Here is a 9,405-nt window from a genome sequence, read left to right on the forward strand (position 1 = left end):
ACAAACAGTACTTTTTTTTCTGGATTTAAGACCTCGTATATTTGCAAACATTCATTATTTTAAACTTGCTGAACTTTTTTTTGGCATAAGTATATTTAGCGCTGATGAACCACCATTGACTTTGTTTCCAGTTCAACATGATTCATAGGCAGTAATACACTGGTATTATTTCTTGCCTTTTTCACTTCTAAACGCTAAATAAACAAGTCTCTGGTTGTTATTACCACGTTCAGCGGGACGTTCACGAGGCTCAACTCGCCTCGTTCTCTTCATTTGGAATTCAGGACAGTTTTTGTTGCAGCTTCGTTACACATTTATTGAGCTGTAGCACATTATTGGCTGGAAAAATCTGCGTGTCTTGGGACGGTATGTCTTTGTTTAGGAGATGTGGGCATTTCATTGGAGGGTCATGTTTATATACGGTATGCCATTTCTAACACCTGAGTTAACTGGTGTTGCTACTGAATGAGAGTTAACGAGTGTCGCTCACTGTGTGAGAGTTAGCAAGTATTGCTCACTGCATTACTTACTGTGTGAGAGCGCAAGTATTGCTACAGTGTGTGTGAGTGCGTATGTATGTATGTATGTGTGTGTGTATGTGTGCTTGTGTGTGTGTGTATGTGTGTGTGTGTGTGTGAGAGAGAGAGAGAGAGAGAGAGAGAGAGAGAGAGAGAGAGAGAGAGAGAGAGAGAGAGAGAGAGAGAGAGAGAGTCATCCGGTGTTGTTATTAATGTGAATTAGCAAGTGCAGTTTATTGTGTTAAAATTAGCTGTTCCTCGTTGCTCACACCCACCAGCAGCACTGAAGAGACATATTTGCGACCTGCTACGTCAGTGTACGTTAAGTGAAGCTGCCCCCTCCCCCCTTGTTATAACAAGGGAACATTTACTCTCACACTCGCAGCCTGGTGCTAAGGAAAGCTATTTATTCACACCAAGGAATCATATTTGCACCATCATTGGGTCTACGTGACGCTACTAACGCCATTAAAAACGCTGTACTCGCCTCTATGTCCTCATGTGTTAGGGACTATTGTGAGCTCTCTGGCGATTCTTTCCTCTCCAGGATCCTCAAGTTGTACTCTCTTACGTACGTCAGCTGCAGGGGAGATGAATGTGCAGTAATGTAGAATGACATGTGTATGGGCTTGGTTGGTGAAGTCCTCAATTCGCACACTGAGGGGTCCGGGATCGATCCCGGCTACGGGTGAAACGTTGAACATGTTTCCTCTTACCAGCTGCCCTAATTCACCCAGGAGCAAGTAGGCACCTTGGTGTTAGCCGACTATTGTGTGTCGCATCCTGGGGGGGGGGGTAAGATTAAACTTAAGCTCTCAGAAATGCTCTACATAACCAGGGACTTTCTATATAGTATTCCAATAATATCAACAAGGTGTATCATGTACTTTGTAGAAATAAAGGATATTATTATCATCATCATCATTGAAAGTGAATGGGTGATTTACTGCAGTTCGCCTACCTGGCCTTGCTAGCCCACTCGGGTTTTTCTAAGTCTACCTTTTATTTTTTATAGCTGCCAAGAGAATTCGATTCCCTGACAGTACTTGACAGATTGCTCCATTCGTCTACAAGTCATGCCAAACTAGTGCTTTCCTATACCCTTTCTAACTCTGAGTTTATCTTCTTTGAATACTTTGTGTGATCCTCTCGTCAAATACATAAATATGTGATGTCTCATAAAATGGAGGTATTATGATACATTACTATGATATATTAGTATTATCGAGTAACGACAGCGGGACATAAATAAAAAAAATATGTCAGATTATTCAGTATGGAAAAGTGACTTGACAATCAAAAATTCATAGCGAATATCTTAGTGGACTCCATCTACCTGGAGGTGGAAATGGAGAGCTTACCTACTGACTTCAGCACGGATAACTCAGTCTTGACGCAGCATAATAACTCAGACCACTCACTTCAGGATGAGTAAGTCAGTCTTGACCCACTGCAATAACCCAGACGATCACTCACTCCAGCACAGGTGAGTCAACGGTCGCAACTACCGTGTTACACCATACAGGATCATCGGCTACCCTACCTCTACATGTTTCCTGAGGCACCACCTTTTCGCCGTGCCAATAGCAGTGTCGCCAGCACCACTGAACAAGCCATCCTATGACAAAAGACCCGTGTAAGGTGATAATCTCTAACGATTAAATTAACTACAACAAAGTGAATATTTTAGGATCAATTATAATACTTTCCTTTTTGAGTAAAACGCAATATCAAAGGTTGTATATAACTGAACTACTAAGATTATGGTCTCAGGATAGGCGAAGAGAAGGTTGGTAGGTGTGATGTTTGTCAGGAAACAGGACAAGTGTTTCCTAACGTGGGTTTTAGTCATATGCTGACCCACATCTGAAGCTTTTGGTCATCTGACCGAGGACTTCCATGGTTATGATTATAACCATTAGGTATACCAAAGTAGAATATATAGGTGAAGAGAAGGTAAACTAACTGGGTTATAAATATCAGTCTACACGTAGGAGATATGCGGTCCTACACTTACTGGGTCTGTGGTGGTAACACCAGAATGTGATATCTGGAGACTGGGTCTCAGGTTTCTATCTGTTTGTGACCGTAGTGATAATTTCCCGATGCCTGCACATCCCTAGTTCCGTCAGGGGACTCTAGCCTCTGTGGAGACCACCTGGTGAATTTTACCATGGGAGCTGACTTCTAGGCAGAAGTTATGGGAGTGTGAAGGCCTTTATGAGCTCAGAGGAGGAGAGCCTTGGTTGGAGACATGGAGCTGGGAGCTCTGTGTAAGGAACTGGTGGTCAGACTTTGTACTGTAAATATATATTCTGGTTCGTCATCTAATTTCATTTCCCCTATTTCACTTTTTTTATGTCTTCTCCAGTTATCTTATTTTCACATCCTTTTCTCGCTCGCTCGCTCGCCTTGCCCGCCCTTGATGTGACAAGAGCTTGTAAATGAGACAACATGTAAACACAATTCCGATCGTACCTGCTGGGGACTGACTCGTTATGAACATCAAAAGAGTCACTTTGACTAGAATCCATGGCAATTTCGAAATTCCTGAAGAATAAGAGACACAATACCGTGACTGGAACAATCCACAACAAAGCACACAGATCAGAAATGAAATCTGGATGACGGTCTAGTCCGTCCAAGACTATTATCAAGTCATGAGTGAATAAGAAAGCGGAGAAAGTCATTAGAAAATTTATGGGGGTGGGATGTGAAGAGACACGAAAGGTCAGGTTAAATCACGTGTGTTCGGATGATACTCATATACTGAAATCTTCAGAACATAGTAACTTGACCTGACCTCGGCCATCTCTTCACCTCACTGGTGACTTTATTGTTCAGTTCACTTGCAACTTTACAGCAGTAGGCAGCAGGATATACCCAGGCACCATCTACCTTTACCTTTGACGGTTCTCGAGAGTTTTCCTGCTTGGTGAAAACCTGGTATGTGATATTCACAACCTGTGGTTAAAGACACACATAAGAACATAACAAAGAAGGAACACTGCAGCAGGCCTACTGGCCCAGTCCAAGTCTCCTACCGGCTTAAGCCAATGCCCCAACCTAGTCAGGTCAGGTCACATTCACTTAAGGAAGGAGCACGGCATCAGACCTAGTAGCACAAGCTAGTCAGGTCACATTCACTTAAGGAAGGAACACGGCAAATGACCCAGTAGCACAAGCTAATCAGGTCCAACTCTCACCCACCCACACCCACTCATGTATTTATCTAACCTAGTTTTAAAACTACACAACGTTTTAGCCTCTATAACTGTACGCGGGAGTTTGTTCCACTCATCCACAACTCTATTACCAAACCAGTGCTTTCCTATATCCTTCCTAAATCTGGATTTTTCCAACTTAAAACCATTGCTGCGAGTCCTGTCTAGGCTATATATTTTCAGCACGTTATTTACATCCCCTTTATTTATTCATGTCTTCCATTTATACGCCTCAATCACATCATCCCTAATTCTACGCCTTTCTAGAGAGTGCAGATTCAGGGCCCTCAGTCTATCGTCACAGGAAAGATTTCTGATACATGGGATCAACTTTGTCATCCTCCTTTGTACGTCTTCCAGTGCATTTATATCCATTCTGTAATACGGTGACCAGAACTGTGCAGCACACGAGGAAACACCTAGGATATTTTCATAATAAAATGCCTTAGGTGTTTGCCCATGTCTTTCACCACAGTTTTCATAATCCAACAGTCCAGCCCTGGACCAGGCTTTCCTGTTTCTTGCCTGGTCAACCAGCCTCTTGCTGCTGGCGGTCCGCTGGCTCATATATCCATCACACTCTAGTAGTTGATCCGGCACTTGGGGGAGATACTTGAGTTTCCTCGTGAAGAATTCTACCCTTGTTCTACTTTTCATTCCTATAACAGATCCTTCAGTGTTTGAACTTCAAAGTAACTTGAACGACTGCAATATCCCAGTTACTCTGTGATGGAACATTATATAAATATGAACTTCAACTCTGCTGACAACATTCTAAAAGATTCACAACTCTCAAAGATCTGTAGACCTGCTGGGCTAAAATGATTGTCACCTGATGCTGTCCTCACTTGACTTGCATAATATACTCACGGCTCTCTGTTAATTATCTTAACACCTTATATTAACAACACCTGCCTCAACAAGTGTCAGCTTCACCACAGAATTTGAGAGGGAAGGTTCGAGTGAAATAAGAAAATTGATTCATCAGGAGAAATAGGAAATTTTTTGCTGAATTAGTTCTTAGTCATCATCACGAGCCACCCCCAACTCGGTGACTTATATGACGAGCCATCCATTCAAAGACGTATATAACGTATTTAACAAACTCAATGTCGTGTTTTGTCATTTCCCGGAGACCTTTCGCTGGCTTACCTCGTCAATTATAAAAAAAAAAAGTTATGTCATGAGATGGCTGGGACGATTTTACCATAGATCTACAAAAGTCCTAGGAACCAAACCTTACAGGGGCTGACAAACATCGTTAGATAAAAATTATTTAGAAAGTGGTATTATTTTATCTGTTAAAAGCAAATTAAGGATACTTGGTAAGAATTTAGAATATTTGTATTAATAAGATACCTTGACATGTATTGATCAGGGTATTGTTGATACTCGTTAATAAGTGGAAAATCAAGTACATGATGCACAAGGATGTAACAAATAACATTGACTACATACTTCATAATTAGTATGATCATCATAATATGTATGTTCAAAAATAGCAGAAATGCTAGGAATCAAGTCTAGCTACGGTTCAAATGTCGATGTAATGACCCCCTACCACCTTAGCGCTCCCTATGGGGATGTAACAATAATAGCAACACTAAACACATCAGTCAGACGAGTTGCAGTGCAAGTAAATGAACTGTGTTTTGGCTCTTGTTATCACAGTAATAGATCAGCACAAGCTGGTAGCTGCATTCATCTGACATTTAATGCTCTCCTAGTATCATTTTTCATGCTTGACACAGACCAACAGTAGCATTCAGTTTCTTACATTGTACAATCTTTGGCTAATTTATCAGTTTTATCTTTTAGGAATAAGTCAATGTTATATCGAATAAGTAAGAACTATGTTTCACACCTGAATTTTCCAATGAGCTTGTTATTTCTGGTAACTAGTGAAACGTCTCCAGAATAATGATACCCAGATGTTGCACAAGTATCTCATTTAACAGCCTCTCGGTTCCCTAAAACCATTTACAGAAACACTATGGAGTTTGTGTCTTCACAGGAGTTTCAGCACTGTGTGTCTGCCCGGTCCTTGGTCACATCATGGATCCCTGTAATCTGTTGACTACTGCCCACACAATGGGTATGGGGTGTTTAATGAAGTTATTTAAATAGCCTTATTTTTAAGGCCTCGCCATAAATTTGGTCACCATTGTTGGTGTTGGTGTCCATGAGGCTGGACGACCGTTGTTAGTTACTTCAATATGTTGGTTGCCCACGCAAACACAATATCATCGTTATCTTAAGGTCCATTCTCGCTTGTCTTTTGGTCTGGGTGTGATGTTGCATGTTATTTATCTCTTAAAGATCCCGGGTGTTACTGAACTATCATTCTTCACACCACGAGTGATAAGCGTACAGATATGAACGCTATCCGAGCTTACCTAGCAATGAATTGCCAGACGTGTCGGGGTTGAGATTTTTTTTTTCAATTATCTATATATCTATCTATCATATATATATATATATATATATATATATATATATATATATATATATATATATATATATATATATATATATATAATGGGGTCCACCTCTGGTGTAAATTGTGGGACCCACAGCCTCGGAGAAGTGGATAAAAAGGCTTCAAGGAAGAATATTTGGATTTCTTAATGAAGTCGTTTGAATATTCCACTTCTCCTACCACCCCATCTTTTCGTTCTTTTTACCAATACGTATATTTTATTACATAATATGGTACAAAAGGTTTAAGAGACACATTGTTGATATAAAGATGGCATATACAGTACATGAGATGTGAGAGATACATTGTTACGTGTTCTATATATATATATATATATATATATATATATATATATAAAGGGGATGTAAATATGTGCTGATATCTAGCCTATCGCATAAGTTGTATATCCTGTACTCCCTACAATGCAGGCAAGAAAGGTCGGTTGCCGTGTTCCTCCCTTAAGTCAATGTGACCTGTATATATATAGTGTTCCTTCGTTCTTATGTTCTTATGTTCTTATAAAGATATATACAGTATATCCTGTACTCCCTACAATGCAGGCAAGAAAGATGCATCATAATTTCTACCTGGGAAATCTTAGAGGGACCGGTCCCAAATTGTACACATATCACAGAAATCACCCCATATGAAAGCAAAAGATTAAGCAGACGGTGAAACATACCCCAATGAAAACCAGAGATTGAGTTCCATACCCTCATTGTTTGGTTCCCATACTCCCATTATCTTGAAAACTCCGGTTAAGAACCCCCTGCAATTTAGGTTATTATTTTAGTTATCAGTGCTTGAGGGGGGGGGAGACTATATTCTCATGGGAATCCCGAGTGTTAAATGCTAAGTGCTTACCTGGAGTATACCTGGTGGGCATTCCAAGGGTCAACGCCCTCCCGACCCGGTCCATGACCAGGCCTGGCCGTACATCAGGGCCTGATCATCCAGACTGTTACTGTGGTCAGTACCTGACCACAGCCCGGATGGTCAGACACTTTCTGTCCAGCTTCCTCTTGAAGACAGCCAGGGGTCTATTGGTAATCCCCATTATGTATTCTGGGAAGCAGGTGAACAGTCTTGGGCCCCTGTCTCTTAGCATACTCATGGCGCCTCTGCTTTTCATTGGGGGGATGTTGCGCCGCCTGCCGAGACTTTTGCTTTCGTAGGGAGTGATTTCTGCGTGTAGATTTAGGACTAGTCCCTCAAGAATTTTGCAAGTGTATGTTATCATGTATCTTTCTCGCCTGTGTTCCCAGTAATTTAGGTGCTTTGTGGTACTGATACGTACAGTAAAAGATATGTACATTCTCCAGGTCTGGAATTTCGCCTGCCTTGCAAGGGGCGTTTAGTGTACAGCAATATTCCAGTCTAGAGAGAACAAGCGATTTGAAGAGATGAAAGATGAATAAAAAGCTCGATCACAAAATGGAAAAGAAAATGGAAATTCGCTTGCAAGCGAGTACCCCAGAGCGGGATGTTATCAACACAACTGAAAACAAAAATATGATCATCGGGGAGAAGCCTGAAACCATCACAAATACGAACACCAATCCTCAGATATTAAACACTGCACCTTCTACGTGAGAGAGAAGGCTGACACAGGAGTAACACCGAGTTTCATAGAGCCACAACAAACTACGTCTCTACAAGCTGATAATCTACTCTCGCTAGATTACCTCTGCACTCGGCTAACCCTCATAATTACCACAACGGCAGGAGACTGATAGACAGCAACCATCCCGGGAAGCTACTGCCGTCCTCCCATGTGATTGTCAGGTGGAATCTGGTTAAAAGTTTTGCACTCTGGTAGGACTGCTGGTCATTCTTTTATATTTCATTAACATGTAAAATAATATATCAAAATTAAGAACTACAGACATTCAATATGTACATATTTATGTTACAAATATTAATAGTAATTATTCGTAAACATTTTATTCGGATTATTAACCCAGAAGGTGAGTAACCCAGAAGGTGAGTAACCCAGAAGGTGAGTAACCCAGAAGGTGAGTAACCCAGAAGGTGAGTAACCCAGAAGGTTAGTAACCCAGAAGGTTAGTAACCCAGAAGGTTAGTAACCCAGAAGGTCACTAACCCAGAAGGTCAGTAACCCAGAAGGTTAGTAACCCAGAAGGTTGTTGAATTACTCATGTGCAAATCTTGGGTATCTTTATTGAGGAAACGTTTCGCCACACAGTGGCTTCATCAGTCCATACAAAGGAGAAACTTGAAGAACAGGAGGAGAATGAGGTAATCAGTTCCTCAGCCTTGAGTCGATGTGGTCAGTCCATCAAACTTGAATAGAATACGGCAAATGTGACACCACCTACGACTGCTGCCCCTCACCTGTCTACGGTTTATAAGCTGCTTCTCCGCTCATATGCCGTATTCTATTCAAGATTGATGGACTGACCACATCGACTCAACGCTGAGGAACTGATTACCTCATTCTCCTCCTGTTCTTCAAGATTCTCCTTTGTATGGACTGATGAAGCCACTGTGTGGCGAAACGTTTCCTCAATAAAGATACCCAAGAGTTGCACATGTGTCTAATTCAACAACATGTCGGTTCTCTGAACCATTCATCTACAACCCAAAAGGTTAGTAACCCAGAAGGTTAGTAACCCAGAAGGTTAGTAACCCAGAAGGTTAGTAACCCAGAATGTTAGTAACCCAGAAGGTCAGTAACCCAGAAGGTCAGTAACCCAGAAGGTTAGTAACCCAGATGTCAGTAACCCAGAAGGTTATTAACCCAGAAGGTCAGTAACCCAGAAGGTTAGTAACCCAGAAGGTCAGTAACCCAGAAGGTCAGTAACCCAGAAGGTCAGTAACCCAGAAGGTCAGTAACCCAGAAAATCAGTAACCCAGAAGGTTAGTAACCCAGAAGGTCAGTAACCCACAAGGTTAGTAACCCACAAGGTTAGTAACCCACAAGGTTAGTAACCCAGAATGTTAGTAACCCAGAGGGTTAGTAACCCAGAGGGTTAGTAACCCAGAAGGTCAGTAGCCCAGAGGGTTAGTAACCCAGAATGTTAGTAACCCAGAAGGTTAGCAACCCAGAAGGCTAGTAACCCAGAAGGTTAGTAACCCAAAAGGTTAGTAACCCAGAAGGTTAGTAACAAAGAATGTTAGTAACCAAGAAGGTCAGTAACCCAGAGGGTTAGTAACCCAGAAG

The sequence above is a fragment of the Cherax quadricarinatus genome, chromosome 21, assembly GCF_038502225.1.
Source record: "Cherax quadricarinatus isolate ZL_2023a chromosome 21, ASM3850222v1, whole genome shotgun sequence".
NCBI classification, from domain to species: Eukaryota; Metazoa; Arthropoda; class Malacostraca; order Decapoda; family Parastacidae; genus Cherax; species Cherax quadricarinatus.